Genomic DNA, 11,974 nt, shown 5'->3' on the forward strand with positions numbered 1-11,974 from the left:
GGCAGGGAACAATATTGTGCAAGAAAAATCAAAGCCATTGTATGAAATATGATATGTTAAGAGCTTTGTAATGTTTTGAACAACCAATAATAAAAATTTAAAAAAAAAGAAAGAAAGAAAGAAAAATCAAAGCCAGAAGCATCATGGTTATAGGTAAAGGTGTAGAAAATTTAATTTGTAGACTAAGCATAAAATACTCATTAAATTTTAAATACTACAAAAAATGTAAAAATATCTTATTGATAATTTCTATGTTGATTTTTTTTCTCCCAAGCATTGGGAATTGAATCTCAGGAGTTCCTTACCAGTGAGCTACACTCCCAGCCCTTATTTTTTATTTTAAGACAGGGTCTCACTTAGTTGCCAAGGCCGGCCTTGAAGTTGTGATCCTCAGTCTCAGTCTCCCCAAGACACTGGGATTTCAGGCATGCACCACCATGGCCAGTATAAGGGATCTTACATAACCCTACAGGATGAAGCTTTTTAGGTAATGGAAACCCAATAAAAATAAAAGACTTACGAAGACAGTGGCTGGATCAAGCTAATATGTCAAAGAACACATGGTGGCAGTGTGGGTACTAGATTGAAGAGAGGCAAAACCAGAGCATGGAGATCAGTGAAAAGACAATCCTAGAGCCAAGAGAAGAAGACCATATGAATCAGGGCAGAAGAAATCAGAATGAATAAGAACAACAGCTCCTAAACAAAATGGTTACATCAGCATTAGAATTATCTGGAAAAATAATAAGTCATCAACCAACTTTTAAAACTTCAAAAATAATTTAGAAATTTTGATGGATATGAAAGCAAAAGTTTACTGAACCCAGTATAAAAACGTGAAAGAAAAAATTTCATTCATAACAGCAAACATAAATATAAAGCAATAACCACATACACATATATACAATGCTGGATTGAACTCAACATGTACAGGCACTTTACATGAACATATACTCAGGCATATACTACAATGGCCTAAAGACATTGGCCCAATGGCCTAAGGACTCCCATTAGGCCCTGTTTCCAAAAGGGTCAACCATTTTCCAAAAGCACCACCCTAGAACTAAGCTTTTAACACGTAGATCTTTGGAAAACATGAAACATCCAAACCATATTGTTATATAGATATACTCAAAATAATATATAAGCTAGGTGCAAACTTAATTTTTGAAACCTTTTTTTTAAAAATTGAGGGCTGGGGTTGTAGCTCAGTGGTAGAGCGCCTTCCTCATGTGAAGCCTTGGGTTCGATCCTTAGCACCACATAAATATAAATAAATAAAATAATGATATTGTGTCCATCTACAATTAAAAAAATTTTTTTTAAAAACTGAATTGACCATAAAGACAACCCAAGCAATGGAAGAAAAAATTGCAAATCATTTATCTGATAAAGGCATATATCTAGAATATTAAAAAAAGAACTCTTACAACTCAATAATAAAAAGGCAAATAGCCAAATTTAAAATCAGATTAAAGATACAAATAAACATTTGAAAGGAGACAGAGAAATGGCCAATAAATACATGGAACAAAGTCCCATGTCATTAGCTATTAGAAAAATACAAAAATCCGAACTCTCAAACATTGTCAGTGAAAACGTCAAATGGTACAGCTAATCTGGAAAAAGATCACCAGTCCCTCAGTTAAGAAAAACTTACCATATGACAGGATACAAAATCAACACACAAAAACCAATAGTTTTCCTACACACCAACAATGAATTCACTAAAAAAGAAATCATGAAAACAATTCCATTAACAATAGCCTCAAAGGAGGAGGAGGAGGAGGAGGAGGAGGAGGAGGAGGAGGAGAAAAAACCTAGGATAAATCTAACCAAGGAGTTGAAAGACTACAATAAAAATTATAGAACACTGAAGAAAGAAATTGAAGAGGACAGAAGAAGTCAGAAACACCTCTCATGTTTGTGGGGAGTCAGAATTAACACTGCTAAAGTGGCCATATTACCAAAAGCAATATACAGATTCAGTATAATCCCAATAGAAATACCAATGACATTCTTCACAGAACTAGGAAAAAACAGTCCTAAAATTCATTTGAAAACATAAAAGACATGGAATAGTCAAATCAATTCTAAGCAAAAAAGCAATGCGGAGGCATCATAATATCCAACTTCAAATTATACTACAGAGCCATAGTAACAAAAACTGCATGGAACTGGCATTAAAAACAGACACATCCACACAGATACAGTCATCTGGTCCTTGACAAAGGTGACAGAAATATGTGCTAGAGAAAAGACAGTCTTTGTAGATGGTGCTGGGAAAATGGTTATCCATATGTAGGAGAACGAGACTGGATCCTTATATCTCAGCCTGCACAAAGTCAACTCAAAAATGGATCAAAGACCTAGGAATTAGGCCAGAAACTAACCCCTGGAAGAAAATGTAGGATCAACACTCCAGGATAGAGGTACAGGCAACAATTTCCTCAATAAGACCCTAAAGCTTAGGAAATAATATCAAGAACTAATAAGTAGATGGGCTGTGGTTGTGGCTCAGAGGTAGAGCACTCACCTAGCATGCATGAGGCACTGGGTTCAATCCTCAGCACCATATAAAAATAAAATGAAGATATTGTGACCACCTAAAAGTAAATAAATATTTTTTTAAAAAAAGAACTAATAAGTAGATACTATCAAATTTATAAAACTTCTTCACAGCAAAGGAAACAATTAAGAATATAAGGAGAGAATCTACAGAATGGGAAAAAAAATTTGCTAGCTACTCTTCTGACAGACTATTAATATCCAGAATATATAGAGAACTCACAAAATTTACCACCAAAAAAAAAATTACCCACTCAATAAATGGGGAAATGAACTAAACAGACACTTCTCAAAAGAAGAAATACAAATGGCCAACAAATATAAGAAAAAATGTTCAACATCTTTAGCAATTAGGAAAATGCAAATCAAAACTATATTGAGATACTACCAAAAGCCCTATACAGATTTAAGGCAATTCCAATCAAAATCCCAATGACATTCCTCATAGAAATAGAAAAAGCAGTCATGAAATTCATCTGGAAAGATAAGAGACCCAGAATACCTAAAGCAATCCTTAGCAAGAAGAGTGAAGCAGGTGGCATCACTATACCACACCTTAAACTATACTACAGAGCAATATAACAAAAACAGCATGGTATTGGCACCAAAACAAACCAACGATACAGAATAGAGGACACAGAGACATAATTACAGTTATCTTATATTAGAGAAAGGCACCAAAAATGTACTTTGGAGAAGAGATAGCCTCTTCAACAAATGGTACTGGGAAAACTGGAAATCCATATGCAACAAAATGAAATTAAACCCCTCTCTCTCACCATGCACAAAACTCAAAGTGGATAAAGGACCTAGGAATTAAACCAGAGATGCTGCGCCTATTAGAAGAAAAAGTAGGCCCAAATCTCAATCATGTCAGATTAGGCCCCAACTTCCTTAATAAGACTCCTATAGCGCAAGAATTAAAATCAAGAATCAATAAATAGGATGGATTCAAACTAAAAAGCTTCTTCTCAGCAAAAGATACAATCAGTGAGGTGAACTGAGAGCCTACAATTTGGGAACAAATTTTTACCACACACACATCAGATAGAACACTAATCTCTAGGATATATAAAGAACTCAAAAAACTTAACACCAAAAAAAAAAAAAAAAAAACCAACAATAAATGGGCCAAGGAACTGAACAGACACTTCTCAGAAGATATACAATCAATCAACAAATGTATGAAAAAAATGTTCAACATCTCTAGCAATTATAGAAAAGCAAATCAAAAATTACTCTTTAAGATTTTATCTCACTCCAGTCAGAATGGCAGCTATTAAGAATACAAACAATAAGTGTTGGCGAGGATGTGGGGAAAAAGGCATACTCATATATTGCTGACGGGACTGCAAATTGGTGCAGCCAATATGGAAAGCAGTATGGAGAATCCTTGGAAAACTGGGAATGGAACTACCATTTGACCCAGCTATCCCTCTCCTCAAGGACTTAAAATCAGCATACTATAGGGACACAACCACATCAATGTTTATAGCAGCACAATTCACAAGAGCTAAACTGTGGATGCCCTTCAGTAGATGAATGGATAAAAAAAAATGTGGTAAATATGTGCAATGGAATATTATTCAGCATTAAAAGAGAATAAAATCATGGCATTTGCATGTAAATGGATGGAGTTGGAGAAGATAATGCTAAGTGAAGTCAGCCAATCCCCAAAAACCAAATGCCAAATGTTTTCTCTGATTTAAGGATGCTGATTCACAATGTGGTTGGGGTGGGGGGGGGGGTGCAGAGCATGTGAGGACTAAATTGAACTCTAGATAGGGCAAAGGGGAGGTAGGGGAAGGGAGGTTTCATCCCGCTCCAGTTAGAATTGCAGCCATCAGAAATACAAATAATAATAAATGCTTTAGAATATGTGGAGAAAAGAAACACTTATACTATTGGTGCGATCGTGAACTGCTACAACCATTATGGAAATCAGTATAAAAGTTCCTCAAAAGACTAGGAACAGAACCACCACACGACTCATTCCACTCTTCATTTTTTATCCTAAAGAATTAAAGATAGTAGCTGGGCACAGTGGTGTACGCCTATAATTCCAGTGGCTTGGGAGGCTGAGGTAGGAGGATCATGAGTTCAAAGGCAGCCTAAAGGACTGGGGTGTGGCTCAGTGGTAGAGTGCTCACCTAGCATGCACAAGGCACTGGGTTCGATCCTCAGCACCACATAAATGTAAAATAAAGATATCGTGTCCACCTAAAACTTAAGAATAAATATTTTTAAAAAAAGCCAGCCCCACCAAAAGTGAGGTGCTAAGCAACTCAGTGAGACCCTGCCCCTAAATAAAATACAAAATAGGGCTGGGGCCTGGTGGCTCAGTGGTTAAGTGTTCCCGAGCTCATCCCTGGTACCCCCCCCCCCCGCAAAAACAATTAAAGACTGTATACTATAGAAATATATGCATACCCATGTTTGACAATAGTCAAATTTTGGAACCAGTCTACGTGTCCATGGGATATATATATTCAAGGGAGCTTTGTTTGTTTGTTTTGGTATTGAGGATTGAACCCAGGGATGTTTTACTACTAAGCTACATCCCCAGTCCTCTTGATTTTGAGACAGGATCTTGCTAAGTTGCCAAGGGTCTTGCTAAGTTGCCAAGTTTGGCCTCGAACTTGCAATCCTCTTGCCTCAGCCTCTTGACTGACCACCATACCCAACTACCAAATGGAGTTTTATTCGGCCATAAAGAGAAATGAGCTGGTTACAGTGGCCCACACCTGTAATCCCAGGAGCCTGGGGGGCTGAGGCAAGAGAACTGAGAGTTCAAAGCCAGCTTCAGAAACTTAGCAAGGTGCTAAGCAACTCAGTGAGACCCTGTCTCTAAATAAAATACAAAAAAAAAGGCTGGGGATATGGCTCAGTGGTTGAGTGCTCCTCCCCCGACAAAAAAGAATGAAATTATGTCATTTGCAGGAAACAGACAGAACTTGAGAGCATCAAATAAGAAAAATAAGCCAAACTCAGAAAGTCTGGGGTCGTGTGTTTTCTCTCATATGTGGAAGATAGAGTGGAAAGATGGGGAAAAAAGGAAGTAGGGAATCTCATGAAAATAAGAAGGAAAACCTGTAGAGTGAGGAAAAGAAAAGGGGAAATACTGGGGATATTAACCAAATGATATTGTTATACTGTATGCACATATGAATATGTAACAACAAATCCCATTATTATGTATAATTATAATGCACCAATAAAAATTATGAGGGGAAAAGTTACCATATGACCCAGCAATTTCACTCCCAGATATATATCCAAGGGAAATTAAAACATGCCATACTATAAAGTTCATAGCAATATTATTTACAATAGCCCAAAAGTGGAAACACAAATGTTCATTAGCTGATGAAAGGATACATAAAATGCAGCGCATCTACATGTTATGGCTTGACTGTGTCATCCAAAAAGACTCCTGTGAATGTGACCTTATTTGGAATCAGGGTCTTTCTAGATGTAATTAAATTAGGATGAGGTCATACTAGAGTAGGGTGGATTCTTAATCCAACATGACTGCTGTCCTATAGGAAGAGAAGAGACCCCGGGGTCAAATGTGAAGACAGACATGCAGGAAAGAAGACTTGTGATGACAGAGGCAGAGACTGGAGTTACGCAACCACAAACCAAGGAAGACCAAGGACTGCCAACAACCACAGGAGCTAGGAAGACGCAAGGAAGGATGCTCCCCCAGAGCCTGGGAGTGGCGCGGTCCCACGGACACCTTCATAATAACTTTCTAGCTTCCCGAAACGGGAAAGAATACATTTACACTGTCAGTCACCCAGTTTGTGTTGCTTTGTTACTACAGCCCTAGGAGACAAAAACACCACCGGATGGAATTTTATTCAGCAATAAGACAGACTGGACCTTGAAAACATTAAATGGAAGAAGCTAGTCACAAAAGACCACATCATCTTTTTTTTTACACACCTTGTCTTATTCCCTTTATACAAATATCCAGATCTATACAGACAGAACAATGAGAGGCTGGCTAGAGCTAGGGCATCGGGGGAGCTGGGAATGGGGAGTGACTGCAAATGGGTATGGGCTTCTTTGGGGGTTATAAAAATGTTCTACATTTAGATTGTACTGATGGTGTCACAACTCTGTGAATATACTAAAATTCAATGAATTATACAGTTTGATAATGAATTATATGACATATGAATTGCCTCTGAATAAAACCACAGAAAAATATTTTGACAAGTTGATTCTAAAATTAATCTGTAAAGAAAACCAATAGCTGAAAACCTGTTTTTTAAAATATTGGAGTATGCCAGTAACTCAGTTGAGGCAGGAGAATCACAAGCTCAAGGTCAGTCCCAGTACTTAATGAAACCTTCAGCAACTTAGCAAGACTCTTGTCTCAAAAAAAATTTTTTTTATTTATTTATTTTAGTTTCCAGTGGACACAACATCTTTATTTTATTTTTATGTGGTGCTGAAGATCGAACCCAGCGCCCCGCGCATGCCAGGCAAGCGCGTTACCGCTTGAGCCACATCCCCAGCCCTCAAAAAACTTTTTAAAAAAAGAACTGGAGATGTATTTAGTGGTAAAGTGCCTCTGGGTTTAAACCCCAGAGAGAGCATGGAAGCTGACAAATTATGTGATTTCCAGGAAAATAATCACTTGGGAGTATTTACTAGATCGAAAATATAACATACGGTTCACTATAGGATGTGATGGTTTTGGGGTCCAGCAATACAGAAAATTAGTCCACAGAACAGAGTCAAAAAATAGATCTTGTTTGTGTGAGATAACAGTATACAATAAATATGGCATTTCAGATTAACAGCTTAAGAGTGGATGATATACAAAGTGACACTATTTAGAAAATAATAATTACACACATGCATACACACACACACACACACACACCAATTCTAGAGAAATTAAAGAAAACCTCAAAAATATCCTATAACAATTTTTTTCCAATAAATTGTATAAAAACAATTTATTGGAGAAAAAATAGTTATAGGAGAAAACGCTGCTCTATCTTACAATAGAGTAGGATATTTTAACCTCAGCAAAACTGACATTTTAAGTTGAAAAATTTCTGCATTGGGGGAGCACTGTCCTGTGCATTGTGGGATGTAGAGCAGCATCCCTGACTTCCACTCATCAGGTGATAATAACAGCAACCCTTCAGCTGAACAACCAAAAAATGTCTCCAGACATCACCAATGGGTCCATAAGGCAACAAACCCTCTCCCGTTCTGAGAACCAATGGGGTAAGAAATGATGGGGGGGGGGGGGCTGGGATTGTGGTTCAGTGGTAGAGCGCTCGCCTAGCACAGGCAGGACCTGGGTTCGATCCTCAGCACCACATTAAAAATAAATAAATAAAGGCATTGTGTTGTGCATCTACATCTAAATAAAATACAAAAAAAGGGCTGGGGATATGGCTACATCTACACCTAAAATAAAATAAAATAATATAAAATAAAATAAAATATAAAAATATACATCCTTAAATAAAAAAAAAAAAGAAAGAAATGATAGCCACAAAGCACAAGCACACACAGAAAAGACTGGTTCATGTAAACATTAAATGCAAAGCTTTCTTTCAACAGGATGCCTTAAAGTTAAGCGACAAGGAACAACTTTTAAAATTATTAAGTTGGGAATAAATATTTAAAACACACATAAATGACAAAAGATTAAAATCCAGTACAACAAGAAAAAGTCAATCCACCAGAAAAAAAACTCTCAAGAGAGGAATTACAAATGGCTGACTGTGAAAAGATTCTGAATCTCAACAGGAATTAGGGGAATACAAACTACAATAGCAATAAGAGATCATTTTGCATCCATCAGATGGCAAAAAAAAAAAAAAAGACATCAAATATTTAAAAGAGCCTGTGTGAAATTGGTATTACTATACACTATGGTAGGTAGTTTGGCATTATTAAACATCCACACCCTCCTATCCAGCAATTCCATCTAAGTAAAACTATCCTTGAGAAATGCTCACCTGGGCACATAGAGACATGTGAACTGATGTTCTTTGCACAACACGGGTCCAACAGTGAAAAACTGGAAACAACCTACGGAATTTTACACAATCTGCAATGTTAAAGTACTATGGAACTTAGCAAAAAGAATGAATAGGTTGAGGGGCTGGAGCTGGGGCTCAGCAGTAGCACACTTGCCTGGAATGTGTGAGGTACTAGGTTCAATTCTCAGAACCGCATATAAATAAATAAGTAAAAATAAAGGTCTATCAACAACTAAAGAAAATTAAAAAAATAATAATGAATAGATTGATCTCTATAGTGACAAGAAATATTTTTTTTAAGAGAGAGGGAGAGAGAGAGAATTTTTTTTTTAATATTTATTTTTTTTTAGTTTTAGGCGGACACAACATCTTTGTTTGTATGTGGTGCTGAGGATCGAACCCAGGCCGCACGCATGCCAGGCGAGCGCGCTACCGCTTGAGCCACATCCCCAGCCCAACAAGAAATATTTTAAGACCCATTTTTAAAAAAAAAAAAAATTTTAGTTATCAAAGGACCTTTTAAAAAAAAAATTATTATTTATATGCGGTGCTGAGAATTAAACCCAGTGCCTCACACATAACTAGGCAAGCTCTCTACCACTGAGCCATAACCCCAGCCCTCAAGATCCATTTTTAAGCACAAAACATCAAGTTGCAGAATACAGACAATATGCTATATTTGTGAAAAAAAATACACATTTGTAAAAGATTTAACACGAAATCTTACAAATACATATCTTACCTGTACACACACTAGTCAATAAACATAAAGAAAAAGAAATTAAAAAAATACAACCCAAAGTGATAACAGTTCTTACTTTTGGGTAAAGGGCTAGTAAAGAAAAAAAGATAAGAAATAGAAAAAATAGGGTTGGGGTTGTAGCTCAGTGGCAGAGTGCTTGCCTAGCACTTGTGAGGCACTGGGTTCGATCCTCAGCACCACATTAAAATAAATAAATAAAATAAAGGCACTGTGTCCATCGACAACTAAGAAAAGAAACAGAAAAAATATATAGAGAGGACCTGTCTTGTTTAAATTTTTTTCCGGGGCTGGGGCTGTAGCAGAGCCCTTGCCTAGCAGCACCACATAAAAATAAAGGCATTCTGTCCATCTACAGCTACAGGGGAAAAACAAAAACAAAAAACAGCTACTGGGGAGGCTGAGACCTGAAGATCGCAAGTTCAAAGTCAGCATGAACAACTGGTCGAGACCCTGTCTTAAAAAAAAAAAAAATTAAAAAAGGTTGGGGATGTAGCTCAGTGGTGAAGTGCCCTGGGTTCAATCCCCAGTACGGACAGAAAGACAGAAAAACCTATAGACAACAATTTTCCATGATTTTTTTGCACAAGATTGAATGCTTATAGTACAATGAATGCCTTAAAAGATACATTTTTATATCTTTTTTATAACAATTTAGACGAGACCAAATTTAATCATTCCTCCCCGCTATTAAACCGCTTTTTTCCCCACTTTCTAATCCAGATAATGAACACAACCTTTCGGAGCTGGGGACGTAGCTCAGCGGCAGGGCGCTTGCCTAGCATTTGTGAGGCCCTGGGTTCAATCCCCAGCACCACAAAAAGGACCATACAGAAAAAAAAAAAAGAATAAACAAACAAAGACTTCCCGTTGCAACTCCTGGCACAAAGTGGGTGTATTAAGAAGCCTGTTTAAGGGCTTGGGTTTGTTTGTACTTAAACGTGCGAGTGTCAGTTTTATAATAAATATCTATGAAGGTTCTCGTTCGGCTCTGTCTCGCAGGTGATGGGTGCGGGGTTGGTCCCCACGACTCCAGGAGGGGCTGTAGCTGCGGAGGCGAGGAACACGGCCGAGGAGTTGGCGAGGCGGCCGCACGGCCTCTTTTCAGCTGATTGGATCAGGGAGCCCCAAGGGCTTGGAAGATCCTCCCCAAAAGGGAAGAAGGGATCGAAGGAGCCGACGGGGAGGGCGTGAGAGGGCCCAGGGCCGGGACCTGAAGTCTCCCGGGGAACCTGGATGCTGATCCGCCCCCGCCCTGGGGTTGGGGAGACCTGGAGGCCGCGCCCGAAGGCGGAGAGAGGGGCAGGACCAACTCGCTTGGGGACAGCGTGCTCCCCGCAAATCACTCACCCACGCACACAGTGATGTCCCTAACATCACCACACCACCCTTCCTGTCGACGCTAAAAAACCCCTCCGCCTGATACACAGGAACAGTGAAGGCTTCGCTAGTCCCTCAGCTTCACTCACCTGCGGCCTCAGACTGGGCCTGAACACCTGCGGCACCTCATCTCTCCCAGAAAAGCTGGAACCTTCGCGACCGCCTGCGCTCACCCACCCGGATCCACTAGGACCGTAACCACTTCCGGTCCAACTGCGGACCGGGAAGACGTAACCCCAGTCGGAGTGGGGGACTGGGCGACGCCATCTTGTACGGAAGCTGCGGGGAAGCTGTTGTATCTTCAGCTTCTACACTGTTGAACAAAAAAGGACTGTTAAAAGTTGGAAAGGAGGAATGTCTTTTCAGGAAAATTGTGTTTTTGTTTCTGGGAAGGTATTTTAGTTCTTTTCATTTTGGTTTTGGAGAGAGAAGTCGAGAACTCTCACAGGATGCAATGTAAAACATCTAATTTTCATTCTTTATTATCCTGGGTAGTGTTTTTCTACTACATTAATTTTTTTGACTTTTTAAATGATGAAAGTGTACATTAATTTTTTTGACTTTTTAAATGATGAAAGTGTACATTAATTTTTTTGACTTTTTAAATGATGAAAGTGAATAGGAGAGACAGTGTATTTATTTTTAAAATATTTTTTAGTTATAGATGAATGCAATATCTTTATTTTGTTTATTTATTTTTAAGTGGTGCTGAGGATCGAACCCAGTGCCTCACATGTGCGAGGCAGGCCCTCTGCCACTGAGCCACAGCCCAAGAGACACTGTATTTAAATAATGTATTCCTCATTAACAGTGCATATTATCTGACGGCCATTAATAATTTATACCATCTTTTATAACAATAACCATAATACCTATTTATATATTAAATCATTCATTCGGTATTTTTTTAATATTTATTTTTTAGTTGTAGGTGGTGGACACAATATCTTTATTTCATTTTTATGTGGTGCTGAGGATCAAACCCAGTGCCTCACAAGTGCTAGGCGAGCACTCTATCACTGAGCCACAAGTCCAGCCCCGTTCATTCAGTCTTTGGTAGCAGTTATTATATGTGAGCCAACTAATATGTGCTATAAGCTGTTCTTTTGTCATGAACTGTGTAAAGCAGAAGGAAAAATGAGATGTGTATAAATAACCAATACAAAATATAATAATAGCTGCCATTTGTTGACTTGTACTTGCTCAGTATGCTAGGAATTTCACAAAGCATTTTATTTATTTTATGTCA

The 11,974-nt window shown here is 38.2% G+C and overlaps 1 protein-coding gene across 5 annotated transcripts in view; it reads right to left on the reverse strand.

The window, feature by feature from the left end:
* The window catches only part of Exd2 (exonuclease 3'-5' domain containing 2), a 61,436-nt gene extending 50,517 nt beyond the window's left edge, over positions 1-10,919 (reverse strand). The window contains exons 1-3 of one of the 5 annotated variants that reach the window (XM_046461661.2): positions 10,815-10,919; positions 8,562-8,634; positions 521-630 (exon numbers count right to left, since the gene is read on the reverse strand). The gene's annotated coding sequence lies outside the window, so the exon portion shown is untranslated. The remainder of the gene's footprint in view (positions 1-520; positions 631-8,561; positions 8,635-10,814) is intronic. The other 4 variants (XM_046461662.2, XM_046461663.1, XM_046461664.1 and 1 more) reach the window with 4 other exon arrangements.
* Between the last annotated feature and the right edge of the window lie 1,055 nt (positions 10,920-11,974).

Source organism: Marmota monax, unplaced genomic scaffold, assembly GCF_021218885.2.
Source record: "Marmota monax isolate L192 unplaced genomic scaffold, Marmota_monax_Labrador192_F-V1.1 WCK01_AAM20220418_F8-fsc00001, whole genome shotgun sequence".
Lineage (NCBI taxonomy): Eukaryota > Metazoa > Chordata > Mammalia > Rodentia > Sciuridae > Marmota > Marmota monax.